Source organism: Python bivittatus, unplaced genomic scaffold (assembly GCF_059951505.1).
Source record: "Python bivittatus isolate LINGU-HERP-01145 unplaced genomic scaffold, Pbiv_v1 ctg000850_np1212, whole genome shotgun sequence".
Classification (NCBI taxonomy): Eukaryota; Metazoa; Chordata; class Lepidosauria; order Squamata; family Pythonidae; genus Python; species Python bivittatus.
Genome location: NW_028277112.1, coordinates 1,012,755 through 1,039,532, shown reverse-complemented (window position 1 = coordinate 1,039,532; position 26,778 = coordinate 1,012,755). Strand labels below are relative to the sequence as shown.

The 26,778-nt window shown below is 37.2% G+C and overlaps 1 protein-coding gene across 2 annotated transcripts in view; it reads right to left on the bottom strand.

Moving 5' to 3' along the window:
* CWC27 (CWC27 spliceosome associated cyclophilin) overlaps nucleotides 1-26,778 on the bottom strand; it is a 109,711-nt gene that overhangs the window by 42,629 nt on the left and 40,304 nt on the right. The gene's annotated exons all lie outside the window — the stretch shown is intronic.

Sequence of the window (26,778 nt, the reverse complement as noted above, 5' to 3'; positions counted from 1 at the left end):
CAGGACTGGACTCGGAAAATCCCTGCATATCCCCATTCAGCCACAACATTTACTGAGTACTTTGGGAAATCGTCTCCAGTTCTAACCTACCTAATAGGTTAGAAGTTTGGAAAATAAAAGTTGAGGCAAAAGAATTATGTATGCCAGTTTTCCTGGAAAGAAAGGCAGAATATAAATCTAACAAATAAACAAAAATAAATAGCCCAGCATTGGTGACAAGACCAAAATCATTCATATTATATACCATCAGGTCCTTTTTAACGAAAGATACCAGGGTTTTGAACTTGGGATTTTCTAACTGTAAATATTGCATCCTACCACACAGCTGAGCTCTCTTTCACCCAACTTGACTATTTAATTTCTTAGTGTGATTTCTGCTTCATATTTTAACTTAATATTCTTCAGATAATTTTTAGAAATAATGTAGGTAAGACACTTGAAAGTTATATAGTATTTCTAAATCTCTACTAATAATCTACTGGAAGAATCACTAAAGATTTCTGAGATAATAAAGAGGATGTTCCTTGTTTATTCTCTCAATACCATTGTTTTTAACGGTGGGGTGTGTGTGTTATATATATGTGGCCAGGTTTTTTCTCTCCTTTCCCACAGCACAATGACAGGGAATCTTTTGGGGAGAGGGGAGCATGCCAAAGGTGGGCATGGCCATTAAAAATGGGTGAAGTCACAACAAAAATCAGGATATAGGTTAATATTTAGCAAATTAAATAATAAATATTCTGCCTCTAGTGGCCCAGGGAGATTTTAATCTTCCAAGAGATTAAAAAATGGACCTGGAAAGCTTAGCAAACAGAATAGCAAACTCTCCTATATATTCTTCCAAACATTCAGCCCGTTTTGTCATCAAGTGGGCACTGAGGGGAAAAAAAATGCAATTTAAAAGATAGAGATCAACTGCAAACCATTTCTGGAATTTAACTTACTACGAAGTTTATTCATGAACATTTTGCTTTAGGTGTTTTTGATAATGTAGTGAAGTCCAATGTGCCACAAGGAGAAGCAAAATCAACCACAGAGATGCAACAAATGTTGGGGAAAGTATTAGAAGAGAGATTGACATATAAACTACTGTGATATAATTCCTAATGGAGTTCACTTCTTAAATCAAGTTTGAAGCAGGTTTGCAAAATCAAGTCAAAGCAGGTAATAGTAGAGCACTCCATTCTTCCGAGTAAAATTAAAACCGGAGATACGGTTGCAAAGAACTTAAAAGGACACTATCTAGCCTACAATGTATCATTTGCAATTAGTTTAGGAAAAAAAGTTCAGAGTCAAGGGACACACTCTCAGAAAGAACAAGAGCTCCCCCACAAGGCTTTACATTATGAGGTACCAGAGTGCCCTTTGCTTCCCTCTTTTGCGTGAGCTAGAAACTGTCTTTGAGCCGATCTGTTTGTCCATCTGCCCAAAATTGTCTATTTTAACAGCTCTTGATTCTTCACTAGGATTATTCCACCTGACCTGACAAATCTGGATGACCACTAGATCCAACAAATGAGATACAGGAAACGAGTTTTTTCTTACCAAATAGGATCTTGGCAGACCACTTCTGATTTGTTGCCAAGAAAGCTACACAGGTGTGTAAATGGAGTCACCAGGAGTTGAGTGTGCTTAGAACTAGTCTTTACTTTTAATTCCCAGTTAAAGTACTTGGTGGTGGTTGAAGATTATGGTAGTTGAAATCTAAAACTTCTGGAGGATACCAAGATGGAGAAAATTAGTGTGTAGGTTTTTGCTTATATATGAAGTAGAATTCAGACCAAGTAACAGTCATGGAAAGTTGTTGTTGATCCTGCCTTGCTAGAATCCAGGAAACTGTAAGTTTCGGTCCCTCCCTCCTTAGGCATGAAAGCCATCTGGGTGACTTTGGGCCAGTCATGCTCTCTCAGTCCAACTCACCTCCCAGGATTGTTGTTGTGGAGAAAACAGGAGGAGGAAGGAGTATTAGGTATTTTTGCTGCCTTGAAGTATTTATAAAAATAAGAAAGGTGGGATAAAAAAATCTAAAATAAAACCAAACTCAAGGCAGCGTACATAATGCTCCTGCCTCTTTATTTTCCCTACAATAACAGTCCTTTGAGTTGGGTTGGGCTGAGAGACAGTAACTGGCCCAAAGTCACACAGCTTTCATACCTAAGGGAGGGCTAGAATTCATGATCTCCCCATTTCTAGTCTAGCACTTTAACCACTACACCAAACTAGGTAAGCTAAGTTCCAGTTAGTTATCCTCCACAAGTCAATGGCTGTGTATTTCAGTCTAACAGCTTGCTTAACTCAATTTGCAATTTATGAAACGTTAGTAGAGGCAAAAGAACTGTTTGGCACTATTTTTGAACAATAAAATTTAGGTATAAACACAGAAATAGTTTTCCTACCCTTAGCACTATATGGGTATGATAATCCATCTTTCTTTACTGTCCAAATCTGGAAAACTAATTGAAATTCCTGAATGCCAGCATAAGTGGCTGCTTAATTTCTTTTAGCACTTGAGTGTGGAGGAATTTTACAGCCCTGATTATTACTTCCCATCATTTTATTTACATCCCAATCAGCTGTCTTCCTTATCTGCTTCTGCACAATAGGTCTTTAACTGAGTTTGCACTGATAGGTAAGTTTGTTTGTTGATATTTGTCTAGACCTCTAAGCAGAAAAAGCTCTGTTGTCAGGGTGGAAATCCAACCTCACCCCCACCCCAGGAAGGCAGCATTCTGTAAAATCTTTGCAGAAAGTGAAACAGGAGAAAGGAGGAATACTCTTGTGGTTGTAACTTCCTTTACATCTGTCCAAAAGCCCTGGTTCCCATTCTGCTGGTGTTGCATGCTTCCATTTATACTTCATTTAAAATAAATAAGCCATTTATTGCTGTTTTCAGAATGTTGAGCAGTTACCTCTAAATAATCCAGTTTCCAAGAGCTAAGATTAATAGAAACAAGATATTCCTGTTTCACCGGAAAAGTTTCAGCTACTAATATTTATGAATCTAGGTAGGTATGTATTTGTATGATTGCCGTAGGTTTGTTGTTTGTTGTGGCAGAATGCTTGCTTACGTGCTTATCTAAAACATTTTTATGCCACCTTTCAGGAAACCAACTTCTAAGAGAGTTAATAACAGAAATAAAAATAAATTAAGACTGTGCAGTCAGTTAAACTTTGTGCCCAAATCTGGATGGTGTGTGAATTTGAAGCTTTTTATCTAATGCTACATTCAGGTTTTTCACTGTGTGGGACCAAGGCTAATGAGGTCATATAAACTTTGTGACACAACAGCCTTCTTCTTAAACCTATATTGAATGCTGGTTCTCAAACATTGGGTGAGGCAACCTGGTGCCTTCTGATGTTTTGGCCCAACTCTGATAGCCCTAACTTGCATGGCAAATAATAGAGGAATGGTAGAGCCCAGAACATCTGGAGGGTACCAATTTGCCTCTACTATCTTACATTATCATTCTGGAATCAAACATCGCTCCTATTGTGTTTCAAAGAATATTTTGTACTGATGAAAGTATCTCTAATTGCACCATTTTAAGTTTGTGTTCAGGTTTTAAAAATGCTTGTCAGTTTCTTTAAAAGTATTGCATTTATTACTCCAGCAATGATGGCTTTAAATAATAATTATTGGCTAGTTTGCTGAAGTAATATCTCACTATTTCTAGCACTCCAATCCTCCTGATTTTGCTTGTCTTTTGGGGGTGCAGGAGAGGGTTGAAGCCTTATACCTCCAGCACAGCACTGCAGACTACTTTTCAAAACTGTTCAAGTTTCAAAAAATGCCTTGCTGTGAACTATTTCATGGATTGGAAGCCATTTGGCAAGACAAAGTCCAAAGCCTTGCAGTATGTGAAATTAGTTGCGCAGTTTGTTCTCCAGAATGGGATTCTCTTTTTATCCTTAAAGATGATCCAAACGCTTTTGAAATAAATATATAATAAGTCAGCAACCACTCTTGAAAAATAAAGCAAAAATAAAATATCAACTTAATTTCCAGCAGAATATGAACCTATACAATAAAGAGCTTCTCCTTGGTACATGGTTAGAACACTTGCTATTAGCTTTTGCCTGCTGGTTCCCAACATCTGACAAGAATTTACAACAGATGGAAATGATTCTATGCTGAACAGCACACCCTTCATGTTCTCCAGTCTGCAGACTTAATAACAAACATACCAAATCTGCTTAAACAATAGCCTTGGAAAGGGTAGATGGGTATAGGCTCAGCCTTTTTGTGGGCCTGGAATAATGGAAAAGACACTAGATCTTCACTGCTGCCATGAACATCTTGGTTTTATGTCAACCCACATTAGAGTCTAATTCCAGATATTCTGCACTCTGAGGCACAAAAAAGGGGGTAAGGCACCCATCTTTTCCTCTACTTTATCCAGTTTGAAATATTGCAATGGAAGCTTCTTTTGCATAGCATAATGTTAGAAATAATGCCAGAAAGATTGTGGTAATCTGACACAGAAAATAAAACAAATGTTAATCAAAAGACAGTTACATGCAAGGTCAACACAGGAGATTATTCTATATAAAAATACACAAACCATCACCACCAAATATATGCAAACATAGTAATAGTTAAAAGGAGCTTTTTGATTCTCAAGTCAACCAAGCCAGTAAAAAATGATGGGACAACAATGTTTGACCTATTCATAGAAAAAGCCATGTTCATACATACAGCAGCTCTATTATAAAAGTAACTGGATCATTTGGGCTAATCACTACTTCTCAGCTCATACTTTAATCAGAGAAGAAGAAGAAGAAGAAGAAGAAGAAGAAGAAGAAGAAGAAGAAGAAGAAGAAGAAGAAGAAGAAGAAGAAGAAGAAGAAGAAGAAGAAGCAGCAGCAGCAGCAGCAGCAGCAGCAGCAGCAGCAGCAGCAGCAGCAGCAGACCCCCCCCCCCCCCACCACCACCATCATGACTTCAGGTCTGACACTTTTAAATGTCATCTACCAAATACATGCTGGAGCTATTCTGCATCTTTTGGTATCTGGTATTAAGCGAGAGGGGGGATGCAATGACACAGTGGCTTAATGACATTGGAAGTTGCCGGCCAGAAATGGTCGACACTTCAGCAGTTCAAGCCCAGCTCCATGCGGCAGAATGAGCTCCTGTCTCATCCCTAGCTTCTGCCAACCCAGCAGCTCGAAAGCAACTGCAAGTAGAAAAATGGGTACTCTCACCCTGGTGGGAGGAAAAATGCTGGCAGCGCCTTGTACGGGAGATGGGACCAATTGCCGGTAATGCGGAAGTCGCGTACATCCGAAAAAGACGCGAAGCAACGGAAACCCCACCTTCCTGCGCCTGCCAGCTGGGCTCTGCTCTAGGAAGAAGGCAATGGCAAACCACTTCTGAAACACCTTGCCATGAAAACTGCAGGGACTCATCCAGGCAGTCGCTGCAGAATCGGTCACAATTGAGTGCGGATAAAAAAAAAAATTAAGCGAGAAGGGCCAAATTAACCATATGGGAGGTACAATAGACAGAGTGGTGTGAAAATTGTTATTTAAAAAGTTCATTTTCTCCCTTTTATGGGGGGGAAGTAAATTGGTTTTCTAATTTTTCCTCCTTAAATCAATTTTAGGAGTTCCACCAAGTTTTATGTGTTTCTTGCCTAAAAAATGGGAAGAAACTGTGGCCACTGAATTTGATGGTGAAGACAGACTCTAGCGTATATATCGTAATAAGGGTCTGCAAGACCATAGGGCCACACGTACCCCATATCTGATATAAGTGCTGAGTGTACTTAATATACTAGGTGTGTATTTATTTGTTAGATTTGTCCTTCCTTTTCTCCAAGAGTTCAAAGTGGAACACACAGAAGCGTTGTGCAAAACATTTCAAATTCAATGTTTCAACATTAAAATGGGCTGTTCTGGCCTTGTGGGAAGTTTTCTGATCTTACTAGAAGCATTCCAAGGGCAAAATAACAGGAATTTGTTTTCTAAAACTTAACAGCTGAATTCATATATCACATAAAGTTATAATACAATGTTTGGTTTTAGCTAAGCATGTTGTGTGAACCCAGCTATTCTGATTTATTCTACAAACCATGGCTTATTACCCTATATACTCTATCACTGAAGACAATTTCTTGTATTCCTCCCCAGTTCTCAAAGCTGGAACAGGGGAGATGGAGGAAAAACACTTCTTTAGCACTAAACTTGCAAAGATCATAGAGGTATCCAAGAAACCAGCTTTCTTGTACAGCATTAAGGCCTAGACGGTCACGCTTTTCCTTCTCACTGACCTGATATTTGAGTTATCACCAGAACCTCTAAGAATTTGGAAAACAGGCACGCTAGAAAGCAAGGGGAACAACAAATGCTCTTTCACCTTCTCTTGTAAAAGCAACTTGTCTGCCATTACTGTCTTCCCCTGTCCTCTCTCCTTACAATGACAGCATCCTGTACTACACCACAACTGTCATACAGCTACCCAACAGATCACCATATAGTAGACAATTAAGTAACAAGTAAACAGCCAGAGAAACCTCAAAGTTATCCAAGCCGCCACCACTGACTTCACTCTGTCCTATAGTCCTGCTTAGCTAATGGCTATCCTGTCATTCTAGACCTCTTTCTCATATAGGCACCAGACAGCATATATAACTTTCTCTTCTATTGTTCCTCATTCACTGCACTCTAAGGAAATAAGAGAATAAAAACACCCCTCAAATAATTAAAGTAGGGTGCCAAATGAACCACCCACCTTCAATGCAAATTCAACCCCAAGAGCAAGTTCCTGAAATAATCTACACAATTTATTTGTTTGTGATGGCAACTTTTCACAAAACATACAATTCTATAGATTGGAGAGGGGTAAAACTAAATTGCAAAGCATACCTAAATATATGTAATATTTCTACACAATATTATGAATCAGTTAATATTCTTTACTCCAGAAATGCTGAACCATATGATTTTCCTGCATTTAATTAAAACAGATTCATTTTCAGAAAAGAAGAATGCCAGGCACAGTGGCAAGAAATACAGGAAAAAGAAATCTTTCTTATCTATTTTATTAATATAACATGTCTTAATTGCAGTTTTTCAACTGTTAAATATACGATAACAATTTTAATACACTGGCAAACCTATTTCCATTGTGTTTCTGATTGCCTGGTCATATATTACACAGGTAAATGGCCAAGCCTCGGCCTGATGCCCAGAAGTTTTGAAGAATCGCACTGTGAAACAATCCAGCCTTTGTTGAATGCAGCAGTCTGCTAGCAGAATTCTTTAAAATGAAATCATTCTGTTGGTTTACCAAACTTGTTAGTCGCGCTGAACTTCTACAAAATAAATTCTTTTGGGGGCAGACTAAATAAGAGTTACGTAAAATGGTTTTCGTTTCATATCAAGACTGACTTGTAGTACTTTAGTCAGCCACAGAAAGCCAGACAGGAGCATTTATCCTCAGAGGTATGCTAAATCACATGGCTAATCATTTCTTGTGGTTTTATTTTGTTCTCTCAAAGGTTGCTACACTGGACTCAATGCCATAACTTAACACTGAAGATTGCATGTTAAAGTGTTTTTAAACAACTTGACCATCAGTGTGTTACAGACGTTCAGGCACAATGATACAAGCATAACCCACCCACCCTCACCAAACTGTACAGAAGGTCAAACTATCAGACACACTTGTTCTCTATAACTACACCTTTTAAAGCATCAGTCCTCCTATCTGTCTGTGCTGAAACAACAATATTAATATTAATAATAACATTAATAGCATTAATGCTAGAGTCTTATAAAGTATACTTCCAAGTATATACAGAATGCCTCTGCCTCAACCATGAATAACTCCAACCTCTCCTCACCTGCCTACAATTCAGAAGTAGAGTTTCCTGTTGGGGCACATGGCAAAACTTCCATTAAGAGCAAACCCCCTCTTGAAAAAGAAGCACTACCCACATTTCAACAGCATTAAAAGGATGGAGCCTGTGCTTTTTTTTTTTTAATCATTCTATAACAAATTAGCTTCCATTCTACTGCTAAATTATAAATTGATATACTTTCCTGACTATATACCCTCACTTTTGCTGCTGGTATAAACTAATCAGCTATCACTACCCAGGATAGTACTGGAATACATAGGTTTGCATGGGGAAAAATAATTCATCAGAATTGTTTTTGGGATCTACAACACTGGGATCTTTACAATGTTTCTACAGGATGGAAGAATTTCTGTGGGAACTATTCACCCTGGCAATATGGCCCACATTTGATGGGGTACTCTATACCATTTTCTAATTTCTTTATCAGCTAGGATAAAGGATGATCAAGAACTCAGGTGAGGAAGTTTTAGGCTGTATCTTTGGTTCCATCATTTCTCTCCAACTGGTCATTTATATATGGATACTACTCTGTGCATGAAAGGGAGAGAAAGGGGGAGATAGGGCAAGAATAAACAGTTCAATCAACTGAACATACAGACACAGTCAGGCACATAAATGCTGCATGCAGAGTGGGGAGGAAAGCAACAGAATAATGAGAGAAACAAATATACAAATGTTAAACTTTTTTTTAAAATGGTCAACTAAAATGTCAAAATTGCAACTGAGAATTAACAGTTAATTGCTCCCCAATTTCTAGATCATTATTCAATCAATGTTGACTACCAAGTATGTATGTATTTTATTAAAAATATACCCCATAACAGCACTCAAACAATATTTTCTTGTAATTCTTTTATGGTGATTTCTCAAACATTTCAAACACTGACACTGAGTTTATTTATTTCATTTATTTATCATATTTATATAGCTGCCCATCTCACACAAAGTGAGTTTCAGTAAGTTGGCATTCAGTACATTAGTATTCAATGGTAGGATCTCTGAAGGCTGTTTTCTACCAATAGAGGCGAATATGTATAGCTCAGGGTTGAACTGTGGAGTCCTTGGGGTTCTCTGAGCTTGGTTCTGTTCTTGCAAACATTTCATTACCCGGCTAGGGAATATCTTCAGTGCTAAAATGGGATGGGGTTTGCTCTTTATTTATGTACTGTGGCATGCTTCAAAGGAATAAAATTCACCTGAGAGGAAAAAAACAACAACATACTACCCTTCCTGGATATCCTCATCAGCAGAGGAAACAACAGGAAATTAGAAACCCAAGTTTATCGGAAGACAACCCACACCAATCAAGTACTCCATTACCAAAGTAACAATCCTACCTCCCACAAGAGGAGCTGTGTAAGAACATTATTCAAGCGAGCACAAATGCATTCCAGCAACCCAGAACAGCAGAAAAAGGAAAAGGACCGCCGATACAACATCTTCCAACAAAATGGATATTCACGCAACTTTATCAAAAAGTGCCTGACCACTCAACCTACTACAACACAACCAACACAAGCTATGAAAAGGATCACACTGCCATACATCAGAAACGTCTCAGAAACCACCAACAGACGATTACAACCACATGGCATCTCTGTAGCACACAAACCAACAAAATCACTCCAAAATATCCTAAGTAAACCAAAACACCCAGTAGCCTGAGAAGAAAAAACAGGAGTCATCTACAACATACAGTGTAAGGACTGTAACAAACACTATGTAGGGCAGACAGGTAGAAGGTTGGCAGAGCGCATCCATGAGCACCAAGTAGCAGTCAGAAGCATGATGAAAACTCCTTAATCTCACAACACATGGACAGACTTAACCATAGTTTTAACTAGGAAACTGTCAGCATTTTAGACCAAGCTAGATCCAAAAATGCAAGGGAATTCTTGGAAGCTCCGTATTCAGACAAGGCAGCAATCCACAGACACACAGAGATAAATAGCATCTACACACTATTCAAAAGAGACAAAAGACCAGAAGATCGCCTCACCAGCAATCATCACCAGCAAAGGTCACCACCAGGCACACAATCAAGCAGTCAACATATGCTAATCAAGGAACTAACAGAGGAGCAAAACAAAGCCCCCACCCCCACCAGAACTGGCAAAGCATGCCACAGTATATAAATAGAGAGCAAACCCCACCCCATTCTAGCACTGAAGATGTTACCTAGCCGGGTAATGAAACATTTGCAGGAAAAGAACCAAGCTCAGAGAATCCCAAGGAGTCCATGCTGTTTTCTAGATTTCACAAGAAACAATGCATTTCCTCATGTCTTTGATATTTTCAAAATGCTTTCCAGAACAAATGGAAAAGGAAGCAGCAACAAGAAGCCTTGTATATTAATGAAGAGACTCAAAATAGTAAATACTGATGTACTGCAAATCACATGGGGAAATTTTCAGCACAATTTCTAGCACAAAGTTTTGCCTAGCGTTTGAGATATCATTCAAAATTAAACACAGGACTTCTGAAATTAATGCCAAAAAAAAAATCTTACTATGGCATATTAAACACATAAAAATGGAACAGTCAGAAGTTCATAATATATTTTGTTACTAGAAATTTGTATATGCAAGTTACTGTTTTTTCTGGCAAGATAAAATTATTGCCCTCTTTATAATAACTAAATATAGTAGGAAAAGTTAAATGAAGCCATTATAATGAAACACAAATATCTCAAGGATATATTTAATAGTTCCAAAAATTAGCAGCCCAAATACCAGGAAACCAGGGACTCCAGTCCAACATATATTTGCTAGAAGAAAGGTCTACTGCATTTACCGGGATTTCTGAGTAACAATGCACAGAACTGTGCTATAAACAGATCAAGTAAGAAAAAAAGAATCCAAGATTACAATCCTATGCAAGTTCAATGCTTGAACATTATTATTATTGCTGCTGCTGTTGAATGTATGGTCTGCTGCCCCTTCTCCAAGAGACTTTAAGTCATACATATGATTCTATTCCCTTCCATACCATTCCCATACACATAGCTATATAATTATGTTAGATACAGATTTAGCACGTGGTCCAAGGTGTGAACTTCATGGCTAACAGGAATTTGAACCTGAATTTCAACAGTCCTATCCTAACACTCTAATCATCCCAATGCATTTTCTTCTGCAGCAGTTCCTTCAACCAGAATATGCAAAGGATTGAACTGTAAAACCTTGGACTATAATACTGAAATAATTTTAATCTTAACATATAAAATCTAAATTTTCTCTCTGAGTGGTATGTTATCATATCCTAAACCGTAATTATTGGTCCTAAGCAGTCCTGAATAAGTACTGTCTTTTTAAAAAAATTGTGTAGCATTTCACTGCTGTTCCTTATCTCTTAAGCAGCTGCCATGTCAACTTTTAAGAAGAAACCATTAAGAGTTCACATTGGATATTCACCAAAACTACTGTCTACAGGCTGGCCTTTTCATTTATTAGCAGATTTGGCAAAGTTCTCACAGTGTGCATCAATGTTTTTATTCTGCAATGTATTTTTATAGTCTATGTGAAATGAGAGGAGAAGGATGTAAAACAAGAGAGATACATGAATTTCAAATGGTAATATTATATGATTAATTTAATAATATAAATCCTCTTTCAAATCCTCAAGTTTATAGCACTGAGGAATATTATAACAAATAATAAGATTTCAGCCCACACTGTTCTTTCAACATGAGAATACAGAACTGCTAATAGCTCTAGTAGTAAACTGTTATCCAGTAACTTTTACTCTTGGGAAATAATAAAAAAATATAAGCATGAATTATAAAATGTGATTTGTTAACATCTTATAGGACAATACATATACCATTTACTGAAAAAATGCTACAAAGACCAGCCAATTGTGGAATTTTACCTACAGAATTGATTGCTCAAAAGTGGGGAAGCTTCACTTGAAAATCTCAAAACGTTCTGTAAAAATTTGCGACGTTTGAAATTTGCTCACATAAATCACTGAGATTATATCCAAAAAATTGTAGCATAAGCCACAAAATAGGCTTTACGTATTAAAAGAAAACCACAGAAATGCCCCTTTAAACCTAAATTTTTGCACCCCAAAATGTTAAATGCATCCTCCAATCACCAAGAGGTTGTCCACTCCTGTTACACCAGATAAATAAATTCAAGCTTAGCATAAATCTTTTTACTGACTTGAATAAGAAAAGGGAATAGCAAATCATTTTATTTGGAAAAAATATCCGTTATAGAGATTAATATGCATTCTCAAGACTGCATCTAGAGTATCATGTATCACAAGTACACAGGTACTGTATCACAAGTATACAGATGCAAGTTAAAACATGTTCAAGTAAAAACTGTTCTAACACCTGCTAGTTCATTGATTCCATTTTCAGTGGGGATGCTCCAGTATTTGCCCAGCAATAACAGAGACAGCAATATGAATCAGATAAAGGTATGACAGAATTTCTAGATATGCACATCCATTCCTAACCATGATGAGAACATAATGATGAAATGTGCAGCAAAACATGATGACAGAAGCTCCTCCTTTTCACTCTTGCATCACAGTGTTGCATACAAAAGCCTAGGACAGAAATCTGTTGTTTCATAACACATTTCAGCACTTCCTCCCTCATGTGGATGCCTATGCTTCCAGGCATAATATGAATGAGATAACATATAATATAGCTCTTATGAACACCAGGCTATAAATTCCTGGGAATCCAGCTTTTGTCCTTTTAAAGATCCGTGTCTCAATTTTTTTTGTCCAATAATCCTTCTCCTGAGTGTGCCATGATATACTCCTGTACTCCTAATTACTGGGATGTAGGCATCAGTATGGCTTGCAAAGTAGTCTAGAGATCCTAGCTTGCATAGACTAGCATAAGTATGTTTTGGTTGCACTTGAGGCATATTGGCTAAAATGGGTCAAAACTGACTGGTTTTGTGATCCTTACTGTTAAATGGGAATACTATGTGTAACATAGGTATGATTAAGGGTGGTAACCTTATCTACACTTCCTTTATTTTACTAAGAAGCATTATGCAAAAGATTTGATTGTCCAAAGCCATTATGGTAGATTTCAATATTCATGGAACGCTATTAACAATGACACATGGAAGATTGCAACTTGGAACGTAAGAGGAACAAATGATAAAGAGCATGAATAAATAAACTAAAAGTGAATGAACGAAATGAATGTATATATAAGTTTATGAAACTAAGGGAAAGGATGCCACATATCCAAATGAAGGTAATCTGATCTCGTGGAGTGGAATTGATAGTAAAGGGCTTCACTTAACAATAATTGGTAACTTCTAAGTTGCTGTGGCTGAGTATGATGTAGGAATTGAAAAGTTAATGATAGTTGCCCTATCACTAGCTTATGCTGTAGTGAATGGTGCTAATAAAAAACCAGGGATGAGGGGAAAAACTACTTCATTCTGAATTAGTGTGATCCTGGAGGAAAACTCAAGATGATACTGAATGTACAAGTGGAAGCAAAATAAGAGAATATATAAAAAGTGACTGGAGACCCAAGAAAGAATGAGAATAGTGAGTGCTTGGTGACTTTGTTTAGAAACAGTTTGTTTTAAATATGTGATCAAGCATAAGGAATGCTTTGTGGTGGTATTAGAGGTGTATTTGCTGGGGACATGAATGTACTTTTGCATGCAAACAATGCCACACTCTTGGCTGAGAATCCAAATAATCTGCAGCAAATGTCAGATTGTACGATGCAATCCTCAAGAAATGTAAATGGCAAACTGCTATGTATGAAGTGATATATGGACCTGGGGGAAACAAGGATGGTTTTGCAAGGATAGAATGGTATAAAAAGGTATTGGTGTATACTAAATATATTTCTTTTCTCTAATCTCCTGCCTTTATTTTGCTTATTACTTCTTATACCTTTTTTGTGTGTGTGTTTTGTATAACTTTGTTTACTCCAAAAGAAAATAGTATGATGGATATGGATATGGATATGGATATGGATATGGATATGGAGATATATATATATATATATATATATATATATATATATATATTAGCATTTCACAGCCCAATATAAACATAAATTCTGGAGACAAATGAGTATCATCCTCCTACAAGAGGTTTTTAAATTTTCCTTCTGCACAAGAAAAGCCAGACATGTTGGCACAAGGATAATATTTAAACAGGTATTAATGAGAACTTGTACTGTGACACTCCCTGGTTCTAACTGAAAAGTTGTACTAAGGCACATTTGGGAACAGCACGCTACTTCTGGGAGCCATGCCTGCAAGAAGTAGATCAGTTTTTTGAAGAACAGTTAGATACCACTTTTTCTTCAACCCTTTTAAATCTGCTGGAATATGATGCTCACCTTATGTGTAAAAAGTGCAGTGATGCATTTCTTTGAGTACACTCTACCAAATGTTTAACATGGATCTTCCCAGATGTTATGGGAAGTTTTCCTAATTATATAACTTGTATAACCACTGCTAGATATAGGAATATAGGGCCATTTACCCCAGATATTTAAAATAGGACACCTGTTTAAATCCCCATTAATTTGCCCTCTGTGCTTTGATTTTCCCCTAAAACGTTTATCTGTTTGTTATCAAAACAACGAAGTAATGTATTGGATTTGCAGAAATACGCATTTATGTCTTCTCTTTCTAACCAAGGATGTTACCCATTTTTCCTGCGAAAAGGGGTAATGAAAAGTTGAATCAGAGAGATTTGTCACCAGAGAATAAATATAAAAAAATTAAACAACAGGTTTACCAAAATGTACCTCTGCTTCAGCCCTTTCATACTTGGTATCACTTTAGTTGCCCCTGAAGATCACCATGATTCTTAGATGAAAAGATACATTTGAGTCAAGCTTGACTCTTGGTAACTTCATGGACATAACTATGAAGTTTTCTTGGCAGCAGTATGCAATTGGGTTGGCCACTGCCTTATTCTGGGATATTTTTTGACTTCCCAGTTTAGCCAAAAGCTCTGGAATTCCCAAATATTCCCTGTGTCTTCATATAGTCAGTGGATCCACAGATCCACTGAGCATTGTTTCAATTCTACAAAGCCTGTCTCTGGGCACTAAATCAAAAGGGGGCTTAAAGTCTGCAGAGAAGAAAATACATTTTTTCTAGCCAGGTGAAGTCAGATTAGTTCTTGGTCCAGTAATTTATAAAAAGAGAATAGATTTTCATTTCTAAAATATTTTAGAAGGGCTCACATTATCTTCCCACTTCTGCAGCTTGCACTGGGGCCTGTAACAGAGCACATACGTATATTTCCATACGAAACTGTTTCAGATCGTAACCACTTTGAACTTCACGTACCCTGGGAGAGTGAATGTGCTCCACAAATTCATACACTTCCAACAACAAAAAGCCCCCTGCAACAGCTTTTACAATTGTTGCTACATATGTCTGAATGAAAACATTTCTTCACAGAATTTCTAGAATTCAAACCAAGTTTCCCAGGGGTAAATGAAAAGTAGTTTTTCTCATAGAGAATCTCAGCAGCCCTTTAAGAGCCAGATTAGTTCAAAACTGGGAAGAGAGAAATATGTAAGAGTATACAGGCTACTTTCCAGAAGGTGCCAGAGACAATTCTATTGACTATTTATAGATAATCAATCTAGGATTGGTAAAGATTATAACCTGGACCAGGAAATGGAGCAAGAATGTTTCAGACATGCAAATTGGGTGAAAACCACATACACTGAAAAAGTCTGTAGTAGTCTGGTCCCAGGTGGCCAGAACCATGAGAGTGAACTGCCTCTCAAGAGAAAAGATTCTGGCATCAAGTCACATCTCCAAACTATGTGTCTGTAATTTCAGAATTCATCAACAGTCCAGAGCCATAATAGAATTTGGTTTTAAATAAATACATCTGGAATAAAACACAGAAGAAAGGCAGTTATTATTGTTGGCATTTAATCTAGAGGGAAAATCCTGCTCTAGGATAAATATTACCTGAAGAAATTTTATTTTAATTCACTGTTACAAGTATTTCAGTATAGGTAATGAGTGACCACTGCAAATGTAAAGCACTGCCAAAGGCTACGCCCTTGCAATTTAATAAAACACTTGAGAGTACTCACAGTAGGTCTGGTAAAATTCTTAAACTAAACTTAAAATACACACATGCAAAAACAAGCAGAAAAAAACCAGAGTTTTTTCAGGTACAAGACTTTACAAAAGTGGTAATAGCCAAATCTCGGTTATATTCTGTACAGTAGGATGTTATAGAGTCTATTATAGACAATAAACTTTTTGATTTGAGCCCAAACTTAATAAACATGGTAAACAGATTATCAACAGCTGTAATAAGGAATAGCAATATTTTCTGCTGAGAAAATAGAGTCTAAAGGACTAAGTTGCAGAAGTGATTATGCTTGGTTGGATGTAAATAAATCTTCTTTCCTACCTGAGTTCTGGCCATATGATTTTTTCTAGAATATCTGAAGGTCATTTTATATGCATTTTCAAAATACATTCTCTCCCCCGCCACCCCAGTATTAAAGAGCCTTGCGCAGTTGTAAATCTGCTGTGCTTCCACACAGTCTTTCGGGGGATACTTAATGTTGGCTCCATATGGTTCAGTAGCAGGATTTCTTTTTCAGCATTAGCTATCTTGACTGACCCAAGCAAGTTTTGAACCACTCTGTCTCCTGTACCACCTTCTTACTAGATGGGTTTGTCTCTTTTCCTTGTTTGCCTTTAAAGTTCTTGATTTGTCATATATTTTTCTTGTCAGCATTTGGATCAATGGTTCAATTAAAAAAAAGGTTTCTGTGTCAGTACTGAGGCCCGGTGGCAGGATCTCTTGTTGCTACAAGTAAATTGCCCATGGAATCTCCAACTATTAAAACTGACTTATCATATTGGGTCATCATCTCCAAACAAAAAACCCAGGAACACCTCTTTACATTTTTTAGAGATAAGATCCCATATTCAAGGTAACTGGCAACATCCTTAAATGAAGCTTTCTTCCTTCTATACCTGTTGGAGAAGACTCCTGAGAATACTGTGGACAGCCAAGAAAACAAATAAATGGATCATTGAATAAATCAACCCAGAGTTCTCACTCAAGGCAAAAATGACCAGGCTCAAATTATCCTATTACAGATACATTATGCAAAGCCCTAACTCTCTGGAGAAGGGTCTAGTGCTGGGAAAGGAGTAAGAAAAGAGGAGAAGAGGACAACCAGCAGCAAGGTGGACGGACTCAGTTACAATGCCAATGGATGCATCTTCGGAAGATCTGAAAGACCAGGTTAGGGACAGATCATCCCAGAAAAAAATCTATCTATGAGGTTGCTAAGAGTGGACAACAACTTGATGGCACAAAATCAATAAAAACATCCTTTTGTATCAACTTTATACCTACTTATGTTAAAATTATACTGTATGCTAAATATCTATGATTGAGGCTCTGTAACAGACAGGGGTTTACCTTCTCTCCTCCTATGTTTAACAACGAAGTCTTCATCAACAAGTATTTGCAGTAAAATTTGTCCAGTGAACTTTCATCAGACTGGTTTTATCTACTTTGGATGATTTTATCTACTTTGGATAAAATGCCCACCTAATGTCATAAAGTAGTATGGAATGTTTTCTAAGCACAAAAAATAATAATATATTGAGCTGCTTGGGCAAATTGTTTGAGCAACCACTTTCAATGAAAGAAATATAAAAGAGAATTTGAAATATAAAGCTGTGGGCCACCATACAGGAAAACCTCTTATTTTGGAATATTTTAGAGGAATGGCATAACTTAACATCTTGTTATGACTAGCGTTGCAAAAAAAAAAAAAAATGGAACAATTTCAGATCCCTTTCTTCCCAGTAGCAGTTCAATATATATAGCAGGATAGAAAATAGAAGAATTAGTTATGAGCTCTGCTGAAATATAGCCACTGATCTCTCTGCCAGGTCCTACCACTACCTTTCTTTTTCTTGAAAACTAAGCAAACATTTTGTAAGTGTCTAGTTTTAAAAAAAGAATTTCTATAACCAGGTGGAGAAATAATAAGGAATAGCAATAACTTCTACATAGATTGCAAATATTCCAAAACCTTTTACAAGTGAAAAACTGCCAATTAGGTTTAAAAAAAAAACAAAACTTAATACTTCAGAGGGAAAAAGGTACCAAGGTACAAAAGCCACAGATTAGTTTTCTACAATAGCAACCAAAAATATTCTTTCTCCAAGATGCACATATACTACTAAAAAGCATTCTCATTCAAACTGCCATGTACATTCAGGTGCACTGATAATTATTTTTCTTTTCTAAATAATTTAATAACCCTTTCAGTAATACTTCCAGATTTAGGAATAATTTAATCTCAGCATCAGCTAAGTAGGTGCATAAAAATATAGCAAATGGGCTTGAATGGACTTCTGGCACAGAATAATAATCTTCCACAGTGGTATAGACAAATACATGTATTACAGTTAAAAAGACAAGCATAAAACTGTTCCTTTAAAAATAACAAATTTCTCACATTATAAAATCAGGTAATATTACATTTATTTTTAAGATTATAAAAATACATAAATCTCTGCCACACAGCTGGACAAAACTGCATTTACTAGCAGACAACAAGCACAAAAAGAAGCTATGCAACTGGAAATGCACAAATTATGGTCATTCTAACAAATGAATCACCCCCAAAGGGCTGAGCAATTGTAATGATATAGCAGATACTCAGATTTGGGTTCTTTTCAAAGTAAGGATTACTAGAGGTGCTTTATAATACTGAATTTACTTACAAATGTACACGTTAAGTGTAGTCCCCTAAACCTGTATGAACATACAGCTTCACTTCGATAAATAGCAAATTCCACTGTCCACATCAAACCTCCAGAGAGAGGCAGACTCTGAAAGATGTTTTCCAGGACTGAGAGCTAATCCTAGGCATCTTTCCAAGCAGCATTTGAAAATTTCAATCTCTGGCCTGCTTTGCACATTGTGCTAAGCCAAAATGTGATCTGTTTTGGCTTATCATGTTGTGCAATCTCAGCCATTATGATTTATAAACCAAGGTTTATTGTTTTGTGTACTATGCAAACATACCCAATTATAGTTTATGATCAATCTATGTTTACCAACATATATTGCATTTATGTCACCCTTCACTAAAGTGAGAAAGAAAAATGTCCTATCTCCTTATCATTGTGGGCCATATAGTTTTAATTTCCCAACAAAAAGTCTGCCAATGTTCTAGTTCCATAATTTTTTGTTGCCCAACCACCCAAATGTTATAAAAATAAATAAATAAATAAATAAATAAATAAATAAATAAAGCAAGCTGATAATTTTTATTTGCAAAAGTAAAAGGGCAACTTTTCAAGTAACCAACAATGCTTCTCTGGGCCAGTCATAGTTTGATTTAAGTGAACCCTTGTAAGTTTGTCTTCCCTTTCCTAAATACAGGAACACAGCTGGTACATACAGACCATCAATTCACTTTCACATTGCCACACACAACTCCACTAGTTCCCTAGGCCAAGCGTCTAACAAACATGAAGTCTTCATTTATCACCAATGGAAATGCTTCCCATTCATCAAACCTTGCAGGAGGAGGAATATCTTTAGGCCAATCACTCACCTAATCTTTGGACATGACATGAATCTACATGAATTCCCTTTATTAGTCAGAATTCCTCTGTGATGGACATAACCTTCAATTTAATGGGCCTCAATTTAGCAGACTTTTGACAGAATGGATAATATCTGAATTTCAGGCAATGACAGACTTCATTTCAAAGAGTGGCAAAAATCCATAGCTTGGCAAATCAGTCCAGACAGTATTAGTATATTTACTTAGATTGTGCACATTTTTGTAAATTATACTGATGTCTTGACAAATTTGCCTATGTTGAACATAAGATTGTGGGATTAGGTGGTATTAAAAGTATCTTAAACTTCCATTAATAGAAAAGTGGGGGGAACTAATGCTGTTACTTTTCTTAAAGAAGGAATTTTATCCCATGCTGAAAAAGACTAATCAAGGGCAAGTTCTTTTCTGAATATGTGATGGCATATTCATATAAATGCCCTTGATACACTGTTTGATATTTCAGCACTCTCAAATAAATAGAAATATTTAAACAAAGTACAAACTGAGGTACTTTTTTATATTGAATATAACTACAGTAATTACACTGGCTTCACATCTATTTATCATCATAACATTTCCTGAGAACATTGAAAATAATGGACTTCCTACTAAAGAAAAAAAATAGATTTCATTTATTGTTCTGCATGCAAGCACCATTGTTTGGTGCTTCAGCCATCAATTAAAATTGGGTTCAAAGTAATCTCAGAACAACAGAGCACTTAACATCTATATGACCACACACTGTAGCTATATATCACATCACATGATAATAGTGTTATGAAAGGATAATATCAGGGCTTTAATTAATATTCATTTCTTAAGAATTCACTAATTTAATAAAAACACATATTTGGCCTTCACGGTAAGGAAGTATTTGCTTAAAATGCTACATGGTATCATGTTAATTCCTTAGATATCAAATCTGGCACATCCTCAGTACATATTTGCCTGACAGATGATCTGTTCTCTACACTATAAGCCTGGGGAATAAAACATTTTGATTTTTTAAAAAGAAAACAATTGATTTAATTATGAAATATACTGTACGGCATGGTAGGTACTTCCAAAGAAGACAAAAGAAATGGGGAAAGCCTTTGTAGAATGCTTTCTAATATTTCTGCCCAGGAAGCATTCCTCAGCATTTAGCCCAGAGGTTGGCAGCTTGACGTTAAGGATGTCACACCTGCATGGCATTAATTAAAAGTTATTTTATTTTTAAAAGGACTAAAATCTTGAGAGATTTTGGCAATTTTACCTTAAAAGTACTTGACACATGAAAAGGTTGCTGACACCTCATCTAGCCAATTATCCCTTGCTTTGAAGTTTCATGTCCTCAGCACTACAAATCCACATGATTAGCGTATACACATAAATACATAAAGACAGACATAAGATGATTTTCAGTTTCATTTCTCAAAGGAGTTCCATTCACTATTTGATACCACATACAGGAAACAGGCTTTGAAACTCAGCATCTTCAAATGGCTCTTAGCCAAACTCTAGCCAAGAGCAGCCTGGACCTATCTCAAAGAGGAAAAGAAGATCACTGTCTGTCCAAACAGCAGCTTGGCCAATAAGCAAGTTTATTTGTATGTATGCAAAGGGAAGGAAAGCTTTTATTGGATAATAAGCTTGTATGTCTGCTTTGATTGGAATCTGGTTTTAAGAAATGTATCTGGGAAAGGGGGAACAGGGAACAGATTGACACTGACTGCTGAAGTAGTTACAAGCAGGGATCAGTACTATGGGAGATTTCAACTTGTCTGCTGCAGAGAAAAAAGAAAGAACACTGACAGAGTCTTACCTTAGGTGTAGGAGTCAGTAAATGTGGCTCCCTAGCCTAAAAAACTTACTTTTTATTGCCAGGTTAGTGGTTGGTACAATATCACCCTGGATTCAGTTCTGAGGATAAAAATGCAGAACTGCATACAACACAGAGACTTGAGGCATCATCAGCATAGTCAGCCCAGTTTGCAAAGCAAGAAGGCTGAGTGATGACAGCAGACCAGATGTTCCAACCAACAGTGCATCAATTTAGCTGAAGTTGTATTGCTGGGACAATGTAGAGATTCTGCTGCCTCCTTTCTAGTCTATCTATGCAATTTTATGGATGGCTTGGTATTATCTTAGATTATTTGATTTAGAAGATTCTAAAGCCCACACTGAGGTTGTTCTATTAGGACTGAAATCAGGATTTCATACACACTAAGGCAACAGAAATGTGTGCCAACAATATTTCATGGAAAATGTAGCATTTAGGATGCTACAGTACCAACACTGTATTATGTCCATTTTAACAGATCTGTGATAGTCACTTGTTGCTTTCTGGATATTAGTCAGCTACACAGATTATGAATGCATATGTTACTAACTTCTACTATTGCCTGCTGCTCTCTCCATCAAGTCCTACATTGTTCCCAAGGGTTTCAAGCTAAAAGATTTTCAGGAGAATTATATCCACAGAAAGAAAGTTAGGCTTTAAGTTAATGTCATGGGGAGGTATCTTCCATTCACAGGACTGTAGAAGCCTCACCTTACACATTAAGGCAAAGTCTCACGTGACACATCTTTCTGAACTGTGGCCAAAGAATCCAATGCATCACCTAACTTTTGTGTGGCAACAAGTCTTTTCTCCTTACAGTACTCAATGATGAATCTAGTGAGGTGCCCATCTTAAAGTCAGATATCTAGCCAGCATAATTTGTTGGCTACAATTTCCAGTGATACCAATGGCTTGTTCATCCCCCTGAACTAAATGCCACAGAAAGTACTTCCACTTTATCTGGCCATCAGTAGAACTAGTATGTGCACTGCAAATAATCAATTAAATAATCAACTAATGAGATCATGTGGATGTGTATATTAGAAAGTAGTCCAATATTGCATATGAATTTAAATACAGCACATAGCACAGCTATTAAAGAAGCAGGACTCAGACATAGTGAGAACATTTGGTTTCTACCTGTTGCATCATATTTCAGTATGTTCACCTAAATTTAAACAGTTTTACCACTGGCTAATTTATCAGACAATCATATAACTGTGTTTTTTTTACAAGACCTGCAGCTACAGCATAGCAGTCCAATCCCCCTTTTAAAAAACCATGATTGCTTGACCAATTCCATAGCAAATGATAAGAACAGATGTCCTAAAAAGTATTGGACTGTATGCAATAGTATTTTTCTATCAAACAAAGGGATAGTATTGATAGATCATATTTCCTCTCTCCCTGCAACTCTCTGCTGACCTCTAGACCATGCTAAGGGTGCAGAGGGTTGCAGGAGTGAGGGAAAAAAGAAAATAGCATTGTGTGAGCAATGTGCAATGTTGGATTAGCTCATTATGTCTTTTTCCCTTCTGCTTTTGCTCTACAGATAGCTATCATTATAAAATGAATATAATCTACTACAGCTTTCCAGCATGATACCCTCCAGATGGGTTGGAATTCTAACTCCCCGGTTCCCAGCCAGCTGGGAACTGTAGTCCAAACACATCTGGAAGGCACCAGGTTGTGGAATGCTGATCTGTTATCTTCCTCCAAACTATTAAATATGTGTGTATGCTTGAATCACAGAGTTAGAGGGTCATTAAATTGTCAAGTCCAACCTCTTGCTCAGAAAAGGTGAAGACCTGAATTGGGCTTGATTTCTAGTGACTTTAGGAGCATGTATGTACAGAGTTTTCTTGGCAATAATATGGAAGTGCTTTGCCATTGCTTTCTTTTAGGATTTTTTTTTAACTTCTCAGTTCTCTCTATCCACCCAAAGGACAATAGTGCATCCAAGAATATATATTTTAGTATTTCCAATATAGTTCCCTCCAAAGATATTGGTCCCCTTTTCAAGTACACCATTGGAAAACCTGAAGGACCAGGTTAGGGACAGATCATCACAGAGAAAATCTACTGTATGTGGTTGCTAAGAGTCGACACTGACTTGATGGCCCACAATCAATCAATCAGTCTGGCTAAGATGATAAAAGTTGGTCCAACAGTTTTTCAAGGTATCACACTGGGGAAGGCTGATTTTCACAACAGATGATGTTATTAAACATTACTTAGCCAGTGTCAGAATGCAACTATAAAGTTTAAATATTCATAAAGTTAAAATTGCCTTCAAATTGAACTCAGTTACTGGTGACGTCATGGATAGGTCCATGTAGTTTTCTGACAGCAATGCAGGAGTGGTTTGACACTGCTTTTCTTTCCAGGATTTGCTTTTGATTTTCCAGTGTAGCTTACAGCCCATTTAAGTACTAATCAGGCTTGATCATTTTTAGCTTCCAAACCCAGACAAAGCTGGCCAATTGCTATTTATTGAGACTAAACATTCATATTTTCCCCTGGATTAGTATGAATAGCTCAGTATATACATATTAATCATACCAAATCACATGTTTAGAATGTAGAATCTACAAAATATCTAGACACCCCATGAGGTCAGAAATATAGAAAGTGGCCATAATTGGGACATAATTTTTTTAGATTAATTGTGCATGTATTAGACTGTTGTCTAATACATGCACAATTAATGTAAAAAAAAAAAACCTTGTTCAAAGAGCAAAGTATTGTAGTACATTCGCAATATTTCTTTGTGATGGGAAATAATATAGTTAATGGATGGCCAAAGGCAATAATAAATCATGTTATCAACTGTATGCTGACCCTAAAAAAAACCTATTTAGGCAAATGGTTAAAATATTTTTGGTCTGTTGGATCTGTTGCATCTAGGTCACAAGTGAATTGCTGAAATTTATTTGCTTATTCAATTTATATCCCATCATGATCACTTTCTCAGCAGTTCATAGAAAATTTAAGACATCTACAGTATGCATAAAAACGTAAGAATTACAATTAAACTCAAAAACTCAAAAAACGTAAAACAAAAATATCCCTAAACCCATTAGAATGTTCTCCTGGACAGCTTAGTCTTCAGCATCTGCCAGCCTGATCTCCACAGGGAGACTGTTCTAGAGAACTGGTGCAAGCAGTTCCTGGCTACAGCAACCTTAGCTTCCCAAACGTGGGGCACTAGTAGTTTTTCCCTAGATGATCTGATAGGTCAGGCCAATTACATAAACAGTTGTATAACTGTTTAGAAGTTGCAAAGAAAGGTTACGTTTTTGACTTGAAGTTCTGAATATTGTCAGCTTCTCATTTTACATGGGTAGGATTCCATTACAAAATAATGCCTACCACCAACTTGGGCACGCTTCCTTTGTAGAAAAGTGATATATAAGTTTCAAAAAATAATCTTAGCAATGAAATGTTTTGGAAAGCCTTAAATCTTGTTAAAAGTATCTTAACATATTTTAGATATAGTATCTAACTATACTTGCACTGCATGTAGCACATATTTATTCATATCAACTTGAAGATTTATAATTAAAACCAAGTGTAGAAGCTGTTATTTTGAAGGATTTTGTTTTTGCTGTTTATAAAAGGTCAACAGTTCTAGCTGTCTTGAAAAACATGAAGCCCACCAACCAAGTTTTCTATGCCAAGAAATTAAACATGAAATACAAGGGAACATAATCAACTGATTAGAATGAATTAGATGCCATAAAGATGTTCAAGAACTACATACTTTATCTTTTAAGATTTTCATCATAGAAGAAGGAACAATATTAATTATTCCCTGAAGAAATAAATATTTAGTGAGATCAGAAAACCTGGTCCTCATTTTAAATTAAGAATATTTGCTGAACCAACACTGCCATGTCATGAAAACTAGGAAACTTAATGCATGATACCATATTTATCATTCAGGACTATCACGGGTTCTTTTTAAACTGTACCCAATTTGATTGACTCCAACTCAAAAGATCCACCAAAAGCACTGGACCCTAAACATCTGGATTTTCATATCTCCCTATAAGGGTTGGGGAGATGTTTATTTTGAAAAAAACTATCCAAGATACAAAAGTGAAATATACATATATGTGCAAGTTCTTTCTATGGCTATTATCTTATCCTACATGCTATTTCTATTACTAATGATACTATACAATTTTCTCTATACTATATTCTACTACTATTACTATACTACGCTCTATACTATTACTTCTACACTATATTAAACTACTACTATTATACTACAGTGGAACCTCGGTTTACGAACTTAATTCGTTCTGTGACTCTGGCCGCAACCCGAATTGGTCGCAACCTGAAGGAAATTTCCCCATAAGGTTCAATGTAATTACCGTTAATCCGTTCTGGCGTGGAGGACAGGGAGGCGGCTATTGCTTGGAGGGAGAGTCCCCCTCCCTACAACCATGTGTCAGGGGTGGAAAATGGCCGCGGACCACGTGTCAGGGGTGGAAAAATGGCCGCGGACCACGTGTCGGGGTGGAAAATGGCCGCGGACCACGTGTCAGGGGCGGAAAAATGGCCACGGACCATGTGTCAGGGGCGGAAAAATGGCCACGGACCACCTGTCAGGGGTGGAAAATGGCCACAGACCACCTGTCAGGGGCGGAAAAATGGCCGCGGACCTGTCAGGGGTGGAAAATGGCCGCGGACCACGTGTCGGGGCGGAAAAATGGCCGCGGACTGTGTCACGGGAGGGAAAATGGCCACATATCCTGCTCGTACCCCGAGGCAGAGTTCGCAAACCGAGGTAAATTTTTGCGGCCGGAGCTGGTTGTAACCCGAAAAGTTCGTTAATAGAGGCGTTCGTAACCTGAGGTACCACTGTATTGCTATTGCTATTATACTACTACTATTACTAATATACAACATGTTCTACTCTTACAGACCCTTAAAGACAGACCCTGGTCTGCCTGTAAATCCTCTCTCTCTGGGATTTCTTCTATTATTTTTTTCATCTTTATTAACAGGCAGCATGCAAAGCACTTTCCCAACATTGGGCTCAGCTGTGCCTCTTCTTTTTCCTCTGGACCCTTCAGTCTCTGTGAAGAAAAACACCTTCTTTTATTTGGTTGCTTTCTCTGTTTGTTGCTGCTGCAGGGCTTCCAAAACACACTTGTCTCCTCTGTTCTACCTCTACCTCTACCCCTCCTTCCCCTCCTCCTGTTTCAAGGTTGAAGCTTTATTGGCAGTTCTGCCGTGCTGACGCTGGGAAGAAGGCTCAAATAGGAGGGAAGGGAGGCAGCACAGGGGCCTCAATTGTTCCTCAACAGCCTGCTCTCCCACAAGGACATATTGAAATGCCACAACAATAATTGTTCTTGTTTTTAAGCTATTTAATTACTTTGAAGGCCAATAGATGGATGAATAGCAAATGAGGGCTCACACCAGTGGAGGTGGCTTGTGGGGTGATTGACCTTGCCCCCCCCCCGGTCATCTTGAATGTTTTT